The 22,747-nt window shown below is 39.5% G+C and overlaps 1 protein-coding gene across 5 annotated transcripts in view; it reads left to right on the top strand.

The window, feature by feature from the left end:
* LOC135415770 (transmembrane protein 263-like) overlaps nt 1-22,747 on the top strand; it is a 208,520-nt gene that overhangs the window by 80,169 nt on the left and 105,604 nt on the right. The window lies entirely within an intron of this gene.

The following is a 22,747-nucleotide window of genomic DNA, read 5'->3' as shown; positions in this document are numbered from 1 at the left end:
TTTCAGAAATGAAGACACTTGCCTAGAGAAACATTTTGGGGAAAACAGTTATTAAAAAAAATTGTTAACTAAATTTTTGATACTTTTCTTAGTTCCTTATCTGTCCTACAGCCCTAAGTCCCCCAGAGTATTATGTTTGTGTAGGTGTCATCATGCGTCATAGAACACCATTTTTTCAGTGTTAGGATTAAGTCTTTTTCTCAAGAACTCCCAGAAGTTTGATACCTCAAAAGTTCAGTGTATGAAAGCCAAAGAACAGATACAATAATGTGACTGTCAGTGAAACCATCATTGAATATAACACTTTGCTCCTATAGCCTTGCTCACTTTGTCCAGATGACTCAACAACACAAGAATAGGAATTTTGAAAATGGCAGTTCAGATATGAAACATCTTTTAACACCAAACAATTCATTAACTTAGCAATGATTGTGGCTAGTTTCCCATAGCAAACATGCCCTATATAGACAGGTTTTGTATGCACTGTCTCTGCAGTGCAAGGATTTAACTCTTAGAGTTAGGCACAATTCCCTTTAATTTCTACATGTAGATTTTCATCCAAATGCAGTTGCATAGAGTAGCTCCTTAATTACAAGGAACTTAGTTTTGGAAGTCCTAGCCCTGCCTGAGGGACTGTGGACCCAGACCCTCCCAAGGACCTCACCTGTGCAGAGTTCTGGTACACACATTCCAGGCCATGGCCCAGCAGACAGGGCAGCACTGTAGCCTTTGCTTACTCTCCAAAAAGGTGTGCTTGCCACCTTGCATAAGCTGGCTGTTATTGACACTGTGTGAGTGTTCTGAGCCTTCAGTGAAGGAACTGATGTTTGTACTCCTGTCCCAGCTGCTCCTGCACCTGCCAGTAATGACTGGATCCAGTTTACCATGTGACTTAAAAATGTTCCCAAGCATACTTGCTTTCATGAAGGACAGGTTTCATTCCCACATGTCTGAAAACTGGGATCCTCTCTGAAAGCTGTGAAACAGCTCTAGGATGCAATGAATAGTGACAAAACAAGAAATTGGTTTGTCATTGCTGGGAGAAGAGGAGCGCGTGGTAATTGTGACTGAACAAGGCATCCACCTTGCTGTGACAGGCAAAAATTTTAGTTAGCACAGGTTTTTTTCCATTGTATTATGGATGCAAAGAAAGATATGGATGTAGGCAGAACAGCTGAAATATATTATTGTGTATCATATCTGCTTGAAATACTCAGAAATTGTTAGTAATGGGTAGTGTGCTTGGGGAATTGTACAGTTTAGCCAATGTTCAAAGCAACAATGTTCAAGGCACATTCAAAATAAATGCAATGCAAAGAAATTTTAAATATGGGGGTGTTTTGCCATGTAATTATCTATCTCTAATGTGTATGGGGTATCTTCTAGGTTGAGTATTTCACACTCTTCTCTGCTGTTTGGGCTCTCCTAAAGTAGGACCATTTTTTGACACTGAAAAAAGAGATTTATATTAACTGACCAGTGGCCCATCCAGTGACTAAACTTGTTGATTCTTCTGAAATTTTCAGCTACTAGCAGGAGAAGCCAAAAGTGAGAGGAAATGAAGGACTAAAGGAGGAGAAATACCTCTATTAACAATAAAAGTATAGACATAATATTCTCACTTTACTAATGGATTTTTTTAATCTTAATTTCTCTTTTTGAGAGGATAGGCAATAGACATGCATGCCTGATGCTATTGCAAAAATATGTTTCAATTTATACTCATTTATTGATTATATTAATTTATATTCATATAAGCAAATAGAATGTGGCTATTCTGCTTTACTGAATTGGAACTGTATACTGCAATATAAATTTCATCAATCTGCTATGATACAGACCAAGTGTGAGACAAGAATCTATCATGAAATACTTTTTTATTAAATACCTTTAGTCACAGGTGCATGTTGGGATGTAGCATGTTGTACAATGTTGTTACTCTCAGAGTACTTGAGTTCATGAAATGCTGCTTTCAATCTGCGGAGTATAGTAGGGTAAGGGAAGGAGAGATGAATTCTTGTCTTTCCTTACAATTTTTCTGTCAAGATTTTTAGCTGTACTTTTATATTAAGAGATTCTGGAATTTTGCTTAGGTGTGTTCACAAGTCTTGTGCACCTTAATTTAATAAGCTCTCTTTATCGCAGTAATGTTAATGCTAATCTTGTGACAGGAATGCCTTCACAAGGTTTCAGGTCTGTCTCTGCAAGCCTAGAGATCTATGAAAAAGACTAGAAAAAAAATGGAGAGATATATAGACTATACCTCCAAATATCCAAGTTTTTCATAGGTAGAATTTGAAGGATCGGTAAGGTGAGAGTTCAGAGCATGATTCTTTGCTCCTGTGTTGTGAGTCAGAGCAACATGAGAAATTCTTATTCTTTCCAGCAATAAAAGTAGGTGAACTAGTTAGGTGTAATAGCAAGGAATGGTTAATTGCAGGTGTTGTCCTGTCTTACAGTCTCAACCTGAAACTATTGGGGTGGAAAAAATAGATGAGATTGAACACTTCACAATATTGCTTCCATTGGAACTCTGCAGAGGTGAATGGGTAGCTGGAACACTATGAAGTGTCAGATGAACTAGAGCTCAAAACCAGTGTCTGCTGCTGACAGTGCTGAGAATATTGATTACTGAACACATGAGCTGAGCTCTCTAGTACCTCTGCTGCTTAAGACTGGGGACTTCTTATGAAGACCTGCTGTAGAAAGTGCTCTGGTTTTAGCAGAGTGAGCCTGAGGTGTCCTGACTATGCAACACGAGCTGCATCAGAAGGAGGGCTTGGTACACAGGCGAAACAACTGTAGATGTCTTTGGAGTAGAGATGTTCCTTCATTTTTGGATGTGTCTCCAAAGGCCATAAGTAGCCTGTGTAATTTGTGGAAGTGCTTACTTATGTCAAGTTGTGACAGAATTACCATCATTTGACACTCAGGGTGTTGCACCTAGAATGTCTGTCAAGCTTTGGAGAAAATATAGACGGGCAGATAAATCCAGGCTCCTCCCCCCCCCCCCCCCAAGGAACTTTAGGATAAGATTTTTTGAGGTATAAAAAGGATAAAAATTGCTCTTAGGTACTACCTTTGAATATAAGCTAATAAGTTAGACTCACTGGTGAAATGAAGAGAATCTGGACTGAACTTAACAACCATCCAAATTGACCTTAGGAGGAACTGGGCAGAAAGACATTTGCTGAGACTCAGAGCATTATAATAAGATTTGAGACAAGGCTTTCAGCTTTTTATGAATATAAATAGTATGCAAAATTACCAACAAATAGGCTTCAAAAGCCAAACTTTGTGTTAGGAATGTTAGTGACTGCTAGGAGAGGAACAGAGAATAAAACTGAAAACATCATTATAGCACTGAATAAATTCACGGAACATCCCCATCTCCAATTTTTTTATGTGGTTTGTGTTCCTTTGTCCCTCCCGTCATCAGTCCCTCCATCTCAGAAAAAAAAAAAAAAGGACTAGGAAAGAGGTAAGATGCAGAGAAAAGTGGTAAATATAATTCAAAGTTTACAACAGTGTATGTATTGAGGTAGACTGAGTCTCTGTACTGTGAAAAAGAAACAATGTGCAGGAAATCTGTGATACAGACTTCTTAAATTGTGGGTATCAAAACAGGAAATAGTCTACTATTTCTCCTCATACAAGGACTGAAGATCATTAATGAAGTTATTAGCTAATAGGTTCAAAACAAATGAAAGATAGTATTTCTTTTTCTTCACAACATCTGCAAACTGGAATCTTAGTGCCATGGGTTGTTTTGATGCAAAAGTTTACATAGGTCTGAAAAGTGAGGAGAAGAATATGAGAAAGAAAAATCCATCAGGATCTATTAAACACAAGGTTAACAGATGTATCTTAGTTCAAATGCCTTAGCTGCAAAATAGCTAGAAACTAGGAGAGCATACAGAAGAAATATATTTCATTATAAACTTGCCTTGTTCTTCCCTTCATTTGTGCCCAAATGTTGTTATGGAGAGAGAAAGATACTGGGCAAGGTGAGGTTTTGGTCTAATCCAGTTTCTAGTCATTCCCACTTTTTAAAAAAATAAAAACCAAGGTTCTTGCTTGAGGACATGATTGATGTTTCCTTTAGGCTGGTTAATTCCTTTCTGTGCTTTCCAGAATCTGCCTGTAAACATCTGATGATTGCTGTGGGAAGCAATCATGTTGAATCATACCCATTGTCGTTTCAACCAGTGCTTTGTGTCTCACTGTGCCTATGCATTCTAGTATGTGTCTTTTTTCTCCTATAGAATACTTCCATAGCCATGGTGTGTGGTGCAATTGTGGGAAATGCTGGAATTACTAAAAGGATACTGTGAACTCTGAAATCATACAAGTTCTTAGAGACACTGGTGATATGTAATTAGGAATACTTTACTGACTGTTTAAATGCTATTCTTTTTTTTTTAATGACACCTTTGTTGTAAAATTGAAATCTGGAGCTACAAACATTATGTAGTGTTAGCTAATGCCTTATTTTGACTACAGAAGTTCCAAACCTTACCCCATGTTTGCTCTCTTTATACTCCTCAGGAGAAACAAATTGAGTACTGAATACACCCAAGCATGGGAACACCTCCAAATGCATGTACCAGCACATTTGTATTGTGCTCATAAAAGCAGCAATGGCGTATTGTACATGTGGCAGATAATGACATATCCAGGCCTCATTTGAACTCCATCTGCTCTGGACATCCTACACTCAAACAAGCTCGCTCAAAGATGTACCCTCAGATGGCCTGAGCAGATCTGTGCTATGTCCTGCAGACCTCTCTCTCTCCAGCATTTCCACCCCCCCAGCTGGGAGGCAGCCTGTTGGAGAGCACTGCCAGCCTGCTGATTTACATCATCCCAAGGTTGCTTCTACTTACTATGGGACACACTTAAAATAAGCTGTACAATGGAATAAGCAGCTTATCTGTCAAGTCATACAAACATTTTATGGTCTCTCTTTAATCAGTATAAAGCACTTTGCAGAATTGTAGGTAAGCAAATACTCCGCTAGAGGGGCTTTTTCTGCCTTTCCCTGCTGTGTCCAGTTATATGCATCTCCTAACCTTGAACACGGGGTAAGCAATCTCCTGCTGTTCTTCTCCTCTACTCTGTAGTGTCTAGTGGTGTGGAATAGAGTATCTAAATGCCTGTCACGGACTGTTCTGCACACATGGGTGCAAAAAGGCAGGTTAGTGGGAAGTACACAGAATTGGTGACATACTGAGTTACTGAACAAATGTTGGTTGCTTCAAGGCTGTAGAAGGCAACACATACAAATGTTAATTCACAATGTTGATACAAATGCTCTCCTCTTTAAAGAAGCTTTGGGATGCCCTCAGCCATGTGGTTGTCATATAACAGCACATGGCCTTTTTCATGTAACAATTTGTAACCCTTTTTATCTTCTTGATTAGTATTACAGTTAATTTACAGAATTGGAGAATATTTTACTTGAGTTTCAGACATGACCTCTTTTCCTTGCTCTTTCATTTAAACAGTTTCATTAGTGTCTGTCTCACTAAGGCCACTCCTGATAATGCAGTTCTTGCTTTTGTGACTTTTCATTCCTTTGTAGAAGTTGCCACCGTGAGACTTTTGTTCTGTCATTGGAGAATTTCTTATTGTCAGGGTTGCTAAATAGGAATAATGCAGCTATTAGTATTTTCAGATGCAGAAGGGTAACTGACACAATTGAAAGAAAACTGATGGGTTTCACCACAGTTTGTGATACAGTGTATCTGGTAAGGTGGTATTCAACTTTTCATTTGTCTGAAAAGAGAGAGTCTGGTTTTTTCCAAACTGAAATGAGTTTATTGAGTCTTAGCCTGATCTACTCTCTGCTAGATGATGAAACCTAGAGATTTTGCAGATGGAGGAGGAAGTATGAGATCAGTGGCATCTAGGACAAGACTTGAGTACCTACTGCTATTGGAGAGCAGGTAGTGTGGCAAACAAGATCCAGTGCAGAACAGGGATGTCCCAGGCCAGCCCAAGGATGTTGAGGTGGTTGTTTGGCAAGGACAGAGGGGTATTGGCATGCTGGATTGTATTCACCTTGAGTCAGTCTTACTACTTACTACCTTCTTAATTTGAGCTCAGATTTAGCTCTAAATTTGCCTAGATTTAAAAACAAAACCTGTAACTTCCTGGTAGCCTTTTCATTTTAATATGGCTGTCTTTGTTGTTGTTCTTTTTTTACAGTGAACAAAACAAGTGTGGTTAAAATTGAGTTGCTAGCTCATTTATTTGGGGTTGTTCTTTTCATTGCAAGCTCAGGAATAAAAGAGGGTATGGTTGGAAACTGTTGTGAGCTGTCAGCTCAGATCGAGTGTGGTCCGTGCAGCTCAGTGCAGCACGCAGTGTTTACTGCACACAAAAGAGAAGGAAGTATAGGTAATTCTTGCTGCACTGTTTTCTGTGAAATCTAAAAAGAATGCTAGGAGGATTTTGGTTTTGTTTCTGTTTTTGTAAAAACTATTTAATGTTTCTCAGGGTACTGTTCTCAACAAGCCAGGTGTCATCAGAACCCAGACCAAAACTCAGCCCTGCTTTTCCTAACACCTTGTGATGCACTAGGAGCCTGGCAGGAAAATCTCAGTCATCCATCCTTAAGCCGTCCTATTTTGCCACCATTTCCCCTGAACAGTAACCTAGCAGAGTCCTGCCCCACGCTGGTCTCGGCTGCAGGCTTTTCAGTCAGCACCGATAATTAGACTTTGAGATAAGCCATCTGCTTACTGGCCCCCAGTGGTCTGTGGGCTTGGCACGGAGCTGCGGGGGCCAGTGACAGGTCTGCCTCAGGAGAGGCTTGGCAGTGACACAGCAGCTGCTCGCCGAGATACCGAGCGCTCTTGCAATTGAGCACCTACGTGCTGGGGGTTTTAAAATATCCCTGGCCAGGAGGAGCACATGGTGCTCCCATAAACAGCAATTGCAGTCCCTCTGAAGCATGCACTAATGGAGGAAAGTCAGGGTGGGAGGGCAGAGGGCTGAATTCGGTAATGAATTCATTATTTCATCATGCTTTTGAGCATCCATGCAGGGATGGGAAGGCATGTTTTGCCCAAGTTAATTCTGGCTGATTATGAATGGAGGAGGGCAGGGTAAAACCTGCCTATTAGATGTTTTTTCTGTGGTTTTGGCAATTTTGTCCCCTTTATATAGATCAGCAGTACTCAAAGCTGTATTTGCAATGTGATAGATAGCTCAAATTGACACCTTATTGGAGGATTAGAAGTACTGTGCATCTACCTGTACTGTGATTGAGAAACCTGCTTACCTACAGAGTCACTTCCAATTCTGCCTTTTGTTTCTCCTCTTGCCTCATCATTTGGCTAGAAATCCCTCCTTATTGCAGGCTCCCTTCTGCTGTGATTCTGACATTGGAGTACAAAAGCTTCATCATTGTCATCATAATTATTATTATTATTATTGTTATTATTATTATTATTATTACTACCCCAGTCTAGTCCAGTTGGACAAACTGGTGAACAAAGAACCTGTCTTTTTCCTCTTTTTCCTGTTGTGCATTGAACATCTTGTGTGAACAGAGAGGTATAAATGTTTGGTTTCTTTTCTTTTCAAAAGCGAGCAGCATCTTAGCTCAAATCAGTCTCTTTCTGCCTGGCTAGATTAACAGCAGGATAGCTGCAATTTTTGTTTTATTAGACAGGAAACTTCTTACTTATAAGGGTAATCCCATGAATTCCAGCTCTGTGGGTCACCTGACTTCAAGAACATCCTGGAGGGTGTAATGGCCTCATTCTGGACCTAGGAAGAAATAGAAGTCCTTCTATTAAGTTAACTAACAGAAGCTTAAATCCTAATATTTAGAGACTGATTTAATTTACTTTTCTAGTGATGAGGTTAAATTGTCAACAATTGCAAAGAGAGGACTAGGTGCCCCTCTCTGCCTTCAAAAAAAAGGAAACAGAAATGTTGGTGTTTTAATTACTTGGGACATACTTCTGATTCTGCAGTGATGGAAACTGTGAAAACAGACGTGTTCAAAAGCAGATGCAGCACTGACTGCCATATGCAGGGTGGGGGCAGTGTAGTGTGAGCAGATGCCAATCCATTGATTTAATTACAGCTGGGCTCTGTTATTCCAAGCAGCAATTTGCCTTTCTGCCTTCCTGGCTGGATGAGATGACACTGGTAGAAACAGAGGAGAGGGGCTCAGGAATAAGCAAAGGATAACAGGGCAAAGAAAAAAAATTAAGGACTATCAGTGAAAACCACATCAGATTAACAAACTTTAATTATATTTAATTTTAATCCTTAACATTTATCTAAAAGGTGATTGAGGGAAGGTTTATTAGGATTCTGTGTCCCCACAGCCCTTCTTTGAAAGAACACTGAACAAGATGATTGCTTACGTCTCTAATTAGAAGTTTTTCCCCTCTTGATCACCTAAAGTCAAATTCATTTACTCTGCTTGAAACAAGGATTTAATTTGATTTTTTTTTCATCAAAAGATGTCTCTCAAACATGATACAGAACCACAGCCTGCTAATCAAGACAGAACCCATTACCAGCCCAGTTTTATGAATATTCACATCAGAGGGCAGCACCAACCTCATTAGGAAGGGTGTTGCAATAATTATTAAACTGTTGGAGTCCATTATGATTCAGAGTGCTGTAATGATGACTGATACCCACTGAGGGCAGCTGAGAAGAATACAGAGCATAATGACCTCACCTTTTTTCATAAGCTTATAGGGCTTTTAAAGGCTTTCAGTTTATATAGTTTGTATCTTTTTAATCAAGTGCATGAAAGTGGTCTTAATATCCCCGATTCTCTTGCACAAGTGATGTGAAGGGAAACACAAGAGCAATTAGGGAACCTGGAGGTTATGTTTGGGTGATATGGTAACTCAGTAATATGAATTCTTTCAGATCTTAGGTCTCCGTTAATGAGTAGATTCTTGTCAGTTAGACTAAAAGCTCAAAATTGATAAGCTGGATCAAGCCCCTTCTGTTCCTTCCTTGTAAAGTGCGAAGATGTAGTGCTCCGAAACCTGAGTTGGATCATTTGGGCAGCAGAACTGCTGTAGTTAATGGACCGTCAGCAGTGTCAGCATAAGCCCTTTCTTCACTCCTCTTTTGCTTTCCTGCTCTGAGAATAACATCCACTTGAGGTTAAGTGTTGCTACAAACAATTTGCTACCCTTGTCTTGCTTTTTTCAGATCCCTGCTTTAATGAAGCACAGTGAAAGGAAGTTAGCCTGAACTCTCCAACTCACAATCCCAATGATGCCTTAGTTATATTTACATAAATTAATTTTGTGCAAATTAGCATAGTATTGGTGGATTTTTTTTTTGGCATTTACAATAACCTGGAGGACGTGTGTAGCTGTTAGTGTACTATCTGAGCTCAGAAGGAGGTTTCTGATCCCAGCCTTCATGTAATAATGCAGTAACTCTACCTAACCAAAGAAATTTGTATGATTGTTGCAGTGTCCAGTAGCTGAGAGAGATGTCTACTGCTTTTTTTTCTGTCCTCAAGACAATTTACTACCTTAATTATATTCCTCTGTTTTCCTTACATCCTAGAGATTATCTTTCAACCCAGGAGGAAGCTCTGTCTGGAGTCCTGTGGGATCTCTCTTTGCTCAGCCCTGAAGGGTGCTGAAATCAGTGGAGGTTGCATGTGCCACCTGTTCCTCCTGCAGGCTGGGACTGGAACCGGAACCTGGATGTCTCTTGCAGCACTGCAGGCTCAGTGCATCTGTTTTAACATGTTTTTAATTGACATTTCTTGCTACAATCTTCTTTGCGAGAGACTGTTAATGCAACTGGTGAGGCTGATTGTGAATTATTCTGTGATAACGATGCTATAAAAAGGAGGCATTATGGACAACTAATTGTAAATTTCAAGCGGGATAGCTGTGTGCCACAAAGAGCATCTCTTTCTTTGTTCTTCTTCCAACTTGGCTTTGGCACTAAACTGTGAAGGATCTCTCTAACTTGAGAGCTCTCACTTCTTCAGCTTCCCATCTTGTGTGAAGCGAATGTGTCCTGGTTGGTTGATGCACAGTTGTTACAGCTGTTCACAGCAAAAGTAACATCACTCTTTGTAGGATAGAAGAGGAAGGAGCTTCAACCAACCACAGTGTTAATTAAATCTAGTGAGGGGAGTGGAAATGTAAGGGGTCTTGTAATAAGCAGGGTGGAATCTGATTTTGATTAATGATATTGCCAAGTGGATTAATTAGAAGATTAACTCAAATACTACCTAGAGGAGTCTGTAGAGAAGAATGTCTAGCATTTCAACAAGGGAAACTGCAGTAGGCATCTTACAAAGACTGGGACATCTCCTTTACAGTGATTTGGCAGAAATACCAAGTTGTGAAGCAGCCTGTGTCTGGCAGCTGAGAACATCTCGTAATTAGACTGTTTGCACAACACTTGTTGGCAGGAGAACATATCTTGTTTAGGATCTTTGGGGATGTCCCTCAAGTAAACCTTTCCAAGATGAGTATTTAGACTAAGCCTTTACGTTTATGTCATGTCCTGATTCACCCCAGTTTACAGGTTTTATTGCTGGTAGCATCAACCATTTATCCAGTAACATTGGTGTTCAGCAAAGACAGTCTCTGTTCTGAGGTGAACAGAGACAGATTTTGGGCAAACCATCACTGGATGAAAAAATTATTGTCACCACTTCCTGTGTGAACTTTGTATTTTGCTGAATGATGCAAGGTCACCTTCTTAGGTTGATGTATGCCTTCATTATATGTGGCAATAAACAACAAGTGGAAAAACTGCAGTTCAGGCATTCCATGTCTTTTGGAATCGTAGTTACAATTTATTTCTAAAACAAGCGTAGAAAACTCATCAGTACTTGGTTTGAGAAACAACCATTTCTTTAAACAGGGAATTTCGCTTGCCCTGGATTACATTTCATATGTCCTTTTAAACAGTTCTATTTCAAATAAGTCTATCTTAATTGATCCCCTGAGAGCCTCTGAGAAGTTCCTGCTGCACCAGCTCTTGCTCATTAATGCGTTTTACTATTAATGAAGATATGTAAACACCAAGTTGTTTAAAAAAGGGCTTCACCTCCATTATTTCACAATAAGCCTACCATTCCTACAGATATTTGCTGATGTTAGTTAACAACAATGCCTGTTTCTAATGATCATATTGCCCTGCAAAATAACTTGTGATACATTTCATGGAAATGAATGAGAAGCAATATATCAGCTCTGGTAGTGATACCTGGGGCATTGTGGGAAAGCAGAGTTTGCTGTTCTCTCAAGGCTTCAATTCTCAGGAGATGTTAAGATGCTAGCTTCCCACCTGCACTGACTTTTGATAGTATTTCAGTACTTGACTCTTTTTATTTTCCTTTAAAAATCTTCACTTAGGTGATTTGTGCGATCCTGAAATTCTTAGAGAAATTATTTTTCTTATACACCTCTTAAACTTGAATTACTGACTTTTTTTTTGATCACTCTTGAGTACAGCTGCCATTTGTAGCAATTCATTTCACTTGGCCATTGACAGACCCATATAAATCCCTAGCCAGGAGAGAGAGGAAAGGTAGAAGAAATGCACCCACCTTCTGAGAGTTAATTGTATGCAAGACAAATGATCAAAGGGTTTTTGAAAGTAAATGGAATTAAAGCACTAACACAATAAGTATAAAACTTGAAATATTTTTGTTAGCATCTCTTCAGTATCCATCCCAATTGATCCTTCTTGAAGCTTGTCCGTTTTCTCTTTGTTAGGCATCAGAGGATGACTAACATGCTGCTGTTCAGAAAAATGAGGCTTTTATTGGCAGTAGTCGTCTTATGCAGTAGTACTGCTATTTTTAAATTATAAGATGCATTTTGCACATAAATCTGTACTGATTTCACTGTACCTTTTTGATTATTTTCCACAGAAAGCACAGTAACCTTATTCTTCCTCTAAGGGTTGGTTTTAAGTAATTTTTGCTCCACTGATATATAATGTAACATTTTCAGGAACACTGGACATCTGTTTCTTCTGTTGGCTTTAGTGGGATCTGTTCTGTGTTTGAGGACTGGGTCGCTTTTGGTGTCCCAATGTACAGCTTGGAGTTCAGCTTTTGGCACCTAGCTTTGGCAGTTGATAAGATCTCCTGCAACTTAAAGCAAGAAGTTTGACCCTGCTTAAACAGACAAATATTAAGCCAGGAATTTTCAAAAGGCTTGGTTATTTCTGAAAACTGCAGGAGTACAACTCTGCCTGTCCCCTTCAACTTATCACAATGATTATGTGACAGTTGGAATTTGGGACTGTGTTTCCCTGAAGCATCTAGAAAAACAATCCAGTAGATTGCCCATCTCCTGTTTTCCATACCACACAGAGATTCTTCTTTGGGATTTCACAAACTAAAGGTGTTCCAAAAGTAGACTCTAGAAATGGGCTGTGTTTTCCTTTTTTCTTTCTAAGTGACTGCCCTCTTTCAGCTCATTTAGGAGAGTAGGAGGAGAGTGGTTTGTGGTATTCTCTCATGTTTATGGGTTCTTCAAATGATTTGTCAATGGACAATTGCCTTTGGACAGGTACTGACTTTTGGTAATGCTTTAGATTGAAAGAGTGATTTCCACATGTGCAATTTCAATGTAACTGTTGGAAAATCTGTTTCTGACACGTTCTTTCTGATAAACCCTTTAATACTCATTGTCTTCAGGGATAGGACACATTCCCCACATATAATTAGCCTGTCTCATTTCACAAAAAAAACTAAATGAGTACTTTTCCATCATGTCGAAGCTGTCTCATTGCTTTCAACCCACAATCCAATTTCTCATTTCAGGCTTCCTCTGTGAAGACAAAACTCTGTGCTCAAAGAAGAGAAAGGAAGTGCGTAATGAATCAAAAATAGGTTCACTTTATAGTGTCTTATGTCTAAATGCACATCAGGGTATGTTGTTTTAGTACTTATGCATTTATGTTTAACATCTGTGTTATGTGTAAGTCTCTGAGTTCTTTACTATTGTGAAGATCTCTAAGGCGTGGCACAGAGCAAACTTCAGCCAGCTGGAACTGAAGTAGATTCTTACCTGTGAGAAGGGGAAATAACACACGTATTTGCCTACCCGTGATATGGATCTTTATGTGTCTGTATTTGACATACATATGTGATGTTAGATCCTTTAGGATCTACAGTTACTTAAGTATTCTCAGTTTAATAACCTGCTTTCAATCACTTAATTTTGCTTACCTTATTAACCTTGGCATTAAATTCTTGGGCTTTTTTTCTGCCAAAGGTAAATATTTTGAAGAATTTTTAAGGACACTTCTCTGACTACAAGAGGGGTGAATAGAATGACCGAGGACAGTGTGTAGGGGTTTTTTCAGAGCTGAGTAGTATCAGTAGGATTGCATGAGTGAGAAGCTGAAAGTTATCATGGAAGTACTTGCATGTGTCAAGAAGTGATTTTGCATGTTCCAGTGAAGACTGGCTTGGTGCTTACAATATGACTCCTTGAAGACCCTTTACCTGATTTATTGTATGACTTCAGCAAGAAAAGGTGTCCAGCTCTGAAAAAACATGCAAGACAAATACTTTTGATTTGTGTTCAGTGGAAAGTGGGCCCTCTGGACTTTGGTGTTATGTATGGAGTTTTCTTTCTAGTACTTCTGTCTAAGCATGCAAGGTGAAAAAAAGCCTGAGAATATTGTCTTCCACATATTTTAATGTTCAAAATTCAGGCAATAACAGCACTAGTGCTGCATGCCAGCCTTGTTACTTTTTCTTTATGTGAATATGTTTGTGCATACTGTAATCTAAATGCCTTGTTGCATGGCGCCTCCCAGACGTGTGCATTTTTGTACAATCCTTAAATCCCTTGGATAGTAGCTTTTACACTCCCTTCATCTTCTCTGTTTTCTGCTCCTCTCACTGTTGTTATGGTTTAGAATCATAGGGGTTTTTTCCTGTGACTTGGAACTTGTCATCACATCCATTGTATGCAGAAAGGGTGACCCATAGAAAGTAGCAATGGAGTGCATGTGATTCTTCAGAGGCACAAGTATTTGTCCAAGTGGTTACAGCTGCATAGGGCTGGGGCTGCAGACCATAAGCTTGAGTTGTACACATCATGTTCAAATAATAACCTTGCTTGCATTAGATGATTTCCAGAATTACAAGGGCTACAAAAAGGCACTTTTGTTGGAAAAATGATGTTGCCAGAATACATGTATTTACTCTTAATCCTGGAAAGTGCCTACATATCTGGAATTTTACTAAAAGACCATTTTTATATGCTTAAGAACTATTGTAGGGATGTTACAGGTTTTAAAACATAGCAGTTACAATTTTTCTTTGCTGCCAGGGCATGCACAGTTGACTTAGAGTATTAAGGTGACCTGGTTTTATAGGCCATATGGAAAATACTACCAATAAAATACCTCAGAAGTCTTTAAAATAGCCTAAAATAGAGCAGCATGGTGGATGGTATAAAAAATTATTTCTATTTTGTTTGAGATGACCAGTATAATTTGTTTCCCACCTCTTTAAGCCTTTTCATCACACCACACTACCTTGTATTTGTTTCATTCAAAACCTTTAGAAACTCCTGGCTTGAAGGTACTGGATAGTAAAGAGAGATTATGGGTGATGAATGGATTGAAAGAAACCATGCTGAGAAAGGCTTGGGGATACTGGTAGATGAAAAATTAAATATGAGCTGCCAACATGTGCTTGCAGCCCAGAAAGCCAGTCATAGCCTGGTCTGTGTAAAAAGCATGGCCAGCAGTTCAAAGGTGGTGATTCTCCCTCTCAGTTCTGCTCTCATGAGACCCCACCTGGAGTGCTGTGTCCTGCTCTGGGGTCCCCAGCACAGGAAGGACGAGGACCTGTTGGTCTTCCAGAGAAGGGCCACGAAGGTGATAAGAGGGATGGAGCACCTCTTGTGTGAGGACAGGCTGAGAGAGTTGGGGCTGTTCAGCTTGGGGAAGCATCAGGGAGCTGTTACTACAGCCTTTCGAAATGATAAAAGGATCTTAAAAAAGGATATAGAAAGACTTTCTCCCAAGGCCTGTAATGACAGGACAAGAGATAATTGAAAGAGGGTAGACTTAGAGGAAATTCTTTGCTTAGAGGGTGGTGAGGCCCTGGAACAGGTTGCCCAGAGAAGTTGTGGATGCTCCATCCCTGGAAGTGTTCAAGGTCAACTTGCAAAGGGCCATGAGTAACCAGTGGGAATAGACTAGATGATCTTCAAAGGTCCCTTTCAACCCAGACTCTTCTCTGATTACACCCATGGCTCCATCATGTCATTAGTTAAGTCTCTTTTGCGTTCAGCAAAGGCAGAGGAGAGGCAGCTGGGATGTTAGAATTCCTGGTTTTGGGAGCTGTGCCCTTTTATAGGAAAATCTTTCAGAGTCATTGCATCCTGATGAGATATCTACCCTTAGTGATTGTCTCATGGATTGTTCAGTTTAGTTGCACAGCAGTTGTGCTTGAGTTGGGGTAATGCAAAGGTGACACAGTGCCCTGTTGGAGTGCTGTGACATGACAAGACAGCCAGCAGTTTGATAGGCACTTCTAACTGACATGTAATGCCATAGCTAAAGCTTCTCTGGCCCTCCAGCAAAGTATAAGCCTTGATAAAGAGCTCATGTATTTTGTTTGTGAAGAAGGGAACATCTGAAAACAGTTCAACTTATATTTAATATTGATGGTGAAGAAAAACCATGCCAGTGCCAAACACAACCTAAAATTCAACCAGTTTAAAAAATAAAGCAGTCATTTTTCTCATGTGATTTTTCATTCCTGTCTCTAGCAAAAAATGTAGGGGAGGTGGCAGGTTTTAGCTGACACGTTGGCATCATCTAAGAGGTTTAGCTGCAGTGAGAGAAAAGCCAAGCTGACTGGGAACCTATAAAGTACCCTTTTGCATCAGTAAATGTATGCAGATGTGCAGGTGGGAGGTTACAGATCTTCTGTTAGCAAAGCTCTAACAGTCAGATTTGCATCTCACAGTTCAGGCACTAAAATAATTTCCCGTAGTAGTGGGATTTCAAATCAGAATATGAGCATGTGGAAGGGACAAGTGAGTAGGCTTTTACATAACTGAATAGTTGAACTTAACTTGCGGAGCACATCTGCTGGGGCGGTCTGTCTCGTAGAGTTGCACCATCAGAAATGTCCTGCATAAGGTTAGAGAAGGACTGCTAAGGCCATATCTGGTTTCATTCTCTTTAGCTCAGGTGTTGTGTGGATGGTTTAGTCAGCTGGAGAAGATGAATCTTAAGGGCCCATTTACCTCAGTTAGACCAGTTTTCTCCAGAACAGAAAAACTAGTTTATTTAGTGTGCATGTGATCTTCAAAAGAAAGAGATATAAAGGCAACTTTTCCCACAGATATTGAAGTCCCAGCATTTTATCGTGAATCACCCCAATATCATGAATCAGCAAACATGGCTGCTCCTACATTAACTAAAATAAGCAGGGGGGAAAGGTGACATTAAAATGCAGAAATTTTAAGTGTAACTGATAACCTCGTTGGTGTACGTGCCCTTGCACTTCATAACCAAGGAAACCTAATTGTCATTCAGAGTAGGAATTTGCACAGGGAAAGAGAGGCTGGTGGCTGGTTTGGGATTTTTTCAAGGAATACAGCAAAAGGAGGCGTGTCTCTCAATTGCGTATCTGTTTCTAGCGGATTTTCAAGAAACTCAGTGTGCTGCATCAAAGACATGCAGAGGGGTGGCTGGGAAAGATTGTCTACCTGGTAATGCCATCTTTTTATGACATTTAGCTACAGCAGAAAACAGATCACAGATCTGAGAGAAAACAGCCTAATGAGAGTATTCAGAGGTGTTGAAATAAAGATAATATTGTCTAGGTGGTGACATAAAAGACAACTTTGTGTCTGGAATGGTAATGAGGATGTTTCCACCTTTTAAGCTCCTGACAGACTTTGAAGTAAAGAGGGGAAGAAGTATAGACAGAAGGGAAGAGTCAGTGGTGGCCAAAACACAGGGTTGGACAGATCATAAAATGCTGGCAGAGGGAGCTACCAGAAAATACTGGAAACTGCACCCATCCTGCACCTTGCCCTATATTGTAAAAAATAAATAAACGGTAAAGCCATGGTTTTACCATCTGCAAACTGGCTGATAGTTAGCTCTAAATGAGTGTAGTCTAAATAAAGGTCTTAAAGAAACAGGCTACAGAAAGCCTTTTGTTAACACCCCTGGCAGACCTTTCCCAGGACTGTTGCAGTGAATGTTTGAGCACCATCACATGCACTGTGATGTTTGTAGCTGTCTGCAGGCACTGCCACATGTGGTTCTGCTGCCTGCTGAGAATTCCGCCAGCAACAGGGCAGGTTTTTTCCTCCCATGAGATCCTTCCCATCTGATTTCTGCTGCCTTGGAGCTGCTGCATGACTTACCTTACTGTCTTGCAGTGCTTCCTCGCAGCCATCTTTTAAACCTGCCTTTCTGTATGGTAAGTTTTGTAAAAGCTATGGTTGGTTCATAGCACACAATTGCTTGGAAGCTGTGTTAAATCCCCTCTTTTGGTTAGCAGAATGAAACCTGATAGCTTGACCTAGAAATTGAAAGAAAAGAGGCAGAAGGAAAAGGAGAGTTAGTGGATTAACCCAACAGAGTAGCTGAGATGAAGGTTCCATGTTTCATTCTGCTGCTGTTTCAACAAAGAGAGGTTTTTCTTTAAGTGTCTGCTTTAACCCATGTGGATGGATCTCTGCTAGTTGGTGACCCAGGAGAGCAAAGAAATTTCATCTGTACCAAAGAAGTGCACAGGTCCTTTTTTATCTCTTTCAAACTCATTTTAAAAATACATTTCCATTTTATTTAGTGAGAATAATGAAATGCCAAAGGTGAGAGGTTAAGAAGAGTGAGGTAAACAAGAAAGGGAAAATGTTTTCTGGTTAGCCTAATGGAGAACATGGTTAGAAAAAAATGTTGCACGTGGCAGGGGTCATGAGGGGAGGTTCCTCTGCTGCCAGTGAGAGAAGGAGCAATTCAACGACCAAATCTTTCAGTTATATTATAAAAATAAAATGTACAGTTATCACTGGGATTCTGAAAGTACATGAGGCTTCTGTGTATTTTGTTGGAAGCTTGGGGTTGGCCAGTGGTGGTCTAATCTCCATATTATTCTGAAGGATCCTATAAATAAATAAATAAATAAATAAATATTGGTGTTTATTTCCTATCTTTTAGGTGACAAAGGTCTGCACATTTCCTCTAGACAAGCCTGTTTCCTATTAAGAAGATGCTGATCATTGACATTTAACATCTGTGTCCAATAGAGAGCACATAGTTCTCTGTGGGAACTTAGATTTGGGAAGGAGGCAGGGACCTAAAATTGTTTGTGCTCCACTGAGACATTCATATTTACTGATGTCTGAGAGATGCTTAAAGGGCTTGCCTGGTAAATTATTCTGCGGTCTTGACTCTGGGGCTGCACATTGGAAAGATCATATTTTGCCGTAAAATGAAAAATAGAGAGGATGTCTGTCTCCCTGGTCTGCCTGTGTGATGGTTTTGCTGGCACCATCTATCTTGCAAAGCTGTGACCTAAGAGGTAAACCCTGTGTGACTGAGTGTACCCTGCTTCTGGTCCAGCTGTAAAATGATCATTAAAAGAGCTCTGACCTTTCAGTTTCTTTCCTTATGTAGTTTCTGGTGTGATCTAACAACAGTAAAGTAACAGCCATGGAGTTGGTATTTCCCCAAATAATTTTCTTCTGTTGATTGAGAAACACTGCTTCCTGGCCAAGAAACTCACAACAGTTTGTACTAGATTTTACATACAATTCTGTTTTTCTTAAAAATTCAGCAGTTTCTCTTTGCTTGTGTTTTGAAACATTCAGATACAGTAATTTTTTAATTAATGTTAGTTTTTATTTTTTACTTCCAGAAGTTTAAAACTGTAATTTGATTTGTTTGCAACTTATAAGCTTGGAAATTATTTTTTTTTTTTGAGAACCCCTTTATTTTACTCATATAATTTTAGTCTATTCAAGTCAAAGGGCAGTTCAGGTACCTGCTCTCTCTTTGCATTTAGACAGTGTTTGAGGTGGAGGTCTGCAGTTTATCAGAGAACTGAGATGTGACACCTGAGCTGCTTGGCATTGCCAGAAATACTGATTACCTGGACAGTTACATGGTTCAACTGCCTTGTCTCCCTTAGCAAGCATTTCAGCAAGGGTGTCCAGGATCATCTTGTGCTTACGGATTTTCTTCTGAATCAGGGAGCAAGTCCTGAAATGAGTGCCCTTACATTTGTCAATGACCAATTAACTGAAAGTTCCAAAATTGCAATGATCTTTTATTTGGAGAAATGCACATAGCTTAGAGAGCTACATTATCATCCAGAACAACTGGTCTACACAGCTAAACAGATTGTCTAGTAAGGGATGATCATAGGAGGATTATGAACAGAAGAAGTGCCACCTGAAACAGGGAGTAAACAAGTCATACATTCCAAAATGGAGGTTTTAGCCTGACACACGTACAGAGACGATGTTCAGTACAGTGGATGATTCTTTATCTGTACATTGGCATATTTTCCAAATCATAACATAGCTTAAGCTGGAACTTCTAGTTTTTCTAGTGCCACAGTGTGTTGCCCTACACTTGTCAAGCAGAATATAAAATCTCAGAATATGAGAGTACAGACATGAAGAAATTAAATAATACATTTATACTCTTATCACGTCATAACTCCACGTGTCTGTATTGCATGGTTTGAGATGGACTTATGACAAGAATAAATTCTGCACTTCAGTTGGCTGATGATGCACACTTCTTGATCTTTAAGTAAGAGTGAAGGCTTGAGGCAAAAGATGTCAGTTCTGTAATAGTAGTTAAAATATATATATATACATCTAAAAGAATTGCAGTTAGGTTTTCAAGGCCTTCACTTGTAGTCTGTGGACAGGACAAAGTCTTACCATGAAAAGAAAGGAGATTCAGGAGTGTCAGACCCTGGACATGAGTGGGAATGAAATCTATTGGTAACCTTTGAACCCAAATTCTGAGGTTGCTGTAATAATGAGATGATGCAGTTGCAGATTTTGTATAAAAAATAAGAATGCCCATAATTTATATTTTGTTCTTAATGAACACACACTCAAGCTATTTTTTTATTTATACTCCAGATGAGATTCTCCTTTCATCACATAACTCTGTGAACTTAAGCTTTATACATAGTGCTAATATTGCAAGCCTTGTGACAAAATAAAAAAAAAATATTGGCAAATCTGTGAGTAGAAGATTAAGTTGCTTCAGATATAAACATAATGAATTTTCAAGACGTATGATGACTTCCAAGTAATCTTTTGTCATTCTGGTTTTTTGAAGGTTTATGAAAATCACCTGAGAGCAAATAGCATGTAGAATGGCACAGGAGGGAGTTTTTCATCACTATGGTATTTATCATTTAGCACAACCTTGAGTTCTGTCAGACTTAAATGGCAAGCTCATTGTTAATTTCAAAGTTCAAAGTGTTCTTTAATTTTTCCCTTGTTTTGCACACTCATAAATAGCATTATGGTTTTCAGTGCCCAGTTCCAGGGTTCCCACCAGTACTATCAGGTTGTCCTTGATAGGTGGGAAAATCCATCTTACTAAAGGTTTAAGAGGCCAGAGCATTGTCTGTCTCTGGAAACAAGGCCTATAAAATACAGCTTAACAGTAGGTCTGTTTGCAGTGTGGAGCCTGAACATATATCTGTTAAGTGCCTGAATGTCTGAGCTGAAGAAAGAAATTAAAATAAAGGAAATAAATACCCAGCGCTACTAAACACTTGCCAGAGAAGAAAGAAAATGAGCCACTCAATAAAATGAACCACTTCTCCCCTTTTTAAGTTTTCTTAACAAGAATTATTTCTTACTTTTTGAAATATGCTCATGGTGTTTTCGCTTCTAACTAAATGGAAAGAGGAACATTTTGTGAGAGGCTCTTGCATTCATCCCTCCTTCCCCTACAGCTTTCATGCTAATAAGCTGCACAGATCCCAGAAACAGTTTTCTGTGTGACTGTGGCAGGTTTGTTAGTAGATTAAGTGGTCAAGGTGGATTTATGAAAGGATTTAGTATGTTTGAAGCTTTTGAGAGATTTTGAGTTTAAAACTCACTACAGTTGATTATTCCCAGAAGAGATAAAAGTTTGGAAAAAATGAGGGAAGTTTCCCTTCCTAAACCACCCGACTTGATCCCTTAAAATCTAATATAGATGAAAAAGAAAGGCAATGTTGACCTTCTCAATCCTGGAAATACAGTCTGGTTGGCTAGCTTTGGTGATAATTCAGCAGTTCTGTCTAGGAAGTGGGTCTGGAGCCCAGAGTCCATGTAACCCCATGAACGTTTGGCTGGATTTCAGGCTAAATTATATTCAGATTGGTAAACTAGAAATGAAAAAATTCCATTGCTAATATACTTTATTTCCATTGCATTATTATACTGTTTAACAGCATGCTGCCCCATTGACCAAGTCCATGGCAAACTGGAACGAATGCTCACAAAAGATGTTATGTCACCCCCTTCTAAAAAGCCACTGGAATTTCACTATGTCTGTTTGTCTTTCAACTGAGATTCTCACTCTTCCACACAGACATTCACAAGTGTATAAAAACCTTTGTTGTTGTAATAAAAAAATCTTTAGGTATTTTAAATGATTTTCTGCTTCATGTTTTCTGTATTAGAAATGCATTTTCTAAATGGGGACCACAGGACAGAAACTGTTATCTTTTTCACGGGATCAGTGTAGGTTACTGTTGTTGGGACTATTTTGCAAATGCAGACTTTTTGAACTTTGGTTTATTTTTTGTTAATACAGAATACCAAAATACAACAGTAGTTTTTCAGCAATAGATAATTCTCCAAACTTTTAAGGGCACAGGGAAGATAATACTGAATACAGTCACTGTGCTGGTCTGATTAATGCCATACCTTCAGCAGTGGTGGTTCAGTTTCCTACTACCCATCAGCATGCCTCCCAAAGGCAGGAAAACCAAATAAATACATGTATTCTGGACTTGCCACCATTGGGGCAAAATGTCAGCCTTAGGAAACCAATGATCAAATACCTCATTTAGTTCAATTCTGGAAATGCTTATCAATTCTCATCAAAGATTGTCTATTCTGCCTTTATATGAGCAGCCACAATCAGCAGAATAAAAGCTTGTTTAAAAAAGATGATGATAGAAAAGTGAGATTCCCCTGCTGATACATCTGTAGCAGGGTCACATGTACTGGAAGGCACAGGGGAAGCAGAAGAGCTCAGCCTTCTGAAAGATGCAGCTTTGTTAATTTAGTCTGTTGTTATGTAAGATGTACCACTCTATGCAAGTAGATGCAGGTAGAGTCACTGCTGAAAATAGTTACTGGTAAAATATTCATGTGTCAATTATATTTGCGAATGGCCTTAATTTCCCTTGTCTGTGTGACCTGGCCCATATTCCAAGGTCTCAGCTTGTAGGGCCATTTAAGGGCTTTCTGTTTTAGGAGTCCCAGGATATGGAAGAGCTGTTCCAGCCATTTATCTTTCTGCCATGTCAGCGTCTGTTCAGCTCACTCATATCCCAGCTCCTTCAGCGCTTTGTGCTGTCCACTTGTGTGGGGAGTGCAATGGGAACTGAGGGGAAAGAGAGCAAACAAATGGGTCCCAGCAGGAAACTCCAGAAGAAGGTGTGGTACTTTTGATGGAGCAAAACAATACCTTCCACAAAAAGAATCATTTAATTAGATGGACATTTTATTAGGTAGTTGTCAGG

The sequence above is a fragment of the Pseudopipra pipra genome, chromosome 6 (genome assembly GCF_036250125.1).
Source record: "Pseudopipra pipra isolate bDixPip1 chromosome 6, bDixPip1.hap1, whole genome shotgun sequence".
NCBI classification, from domain to species: Eukaryota; Metazoa; Chordata; class Aves; order Passeriformes; family Pipridae; genus Pseudopipra; species Pseudopipra pipra.
Note: the sequence above shows the minus strand (reverse complement) of the source record. Positions and strands in the feature narration are given on the sequence as shown.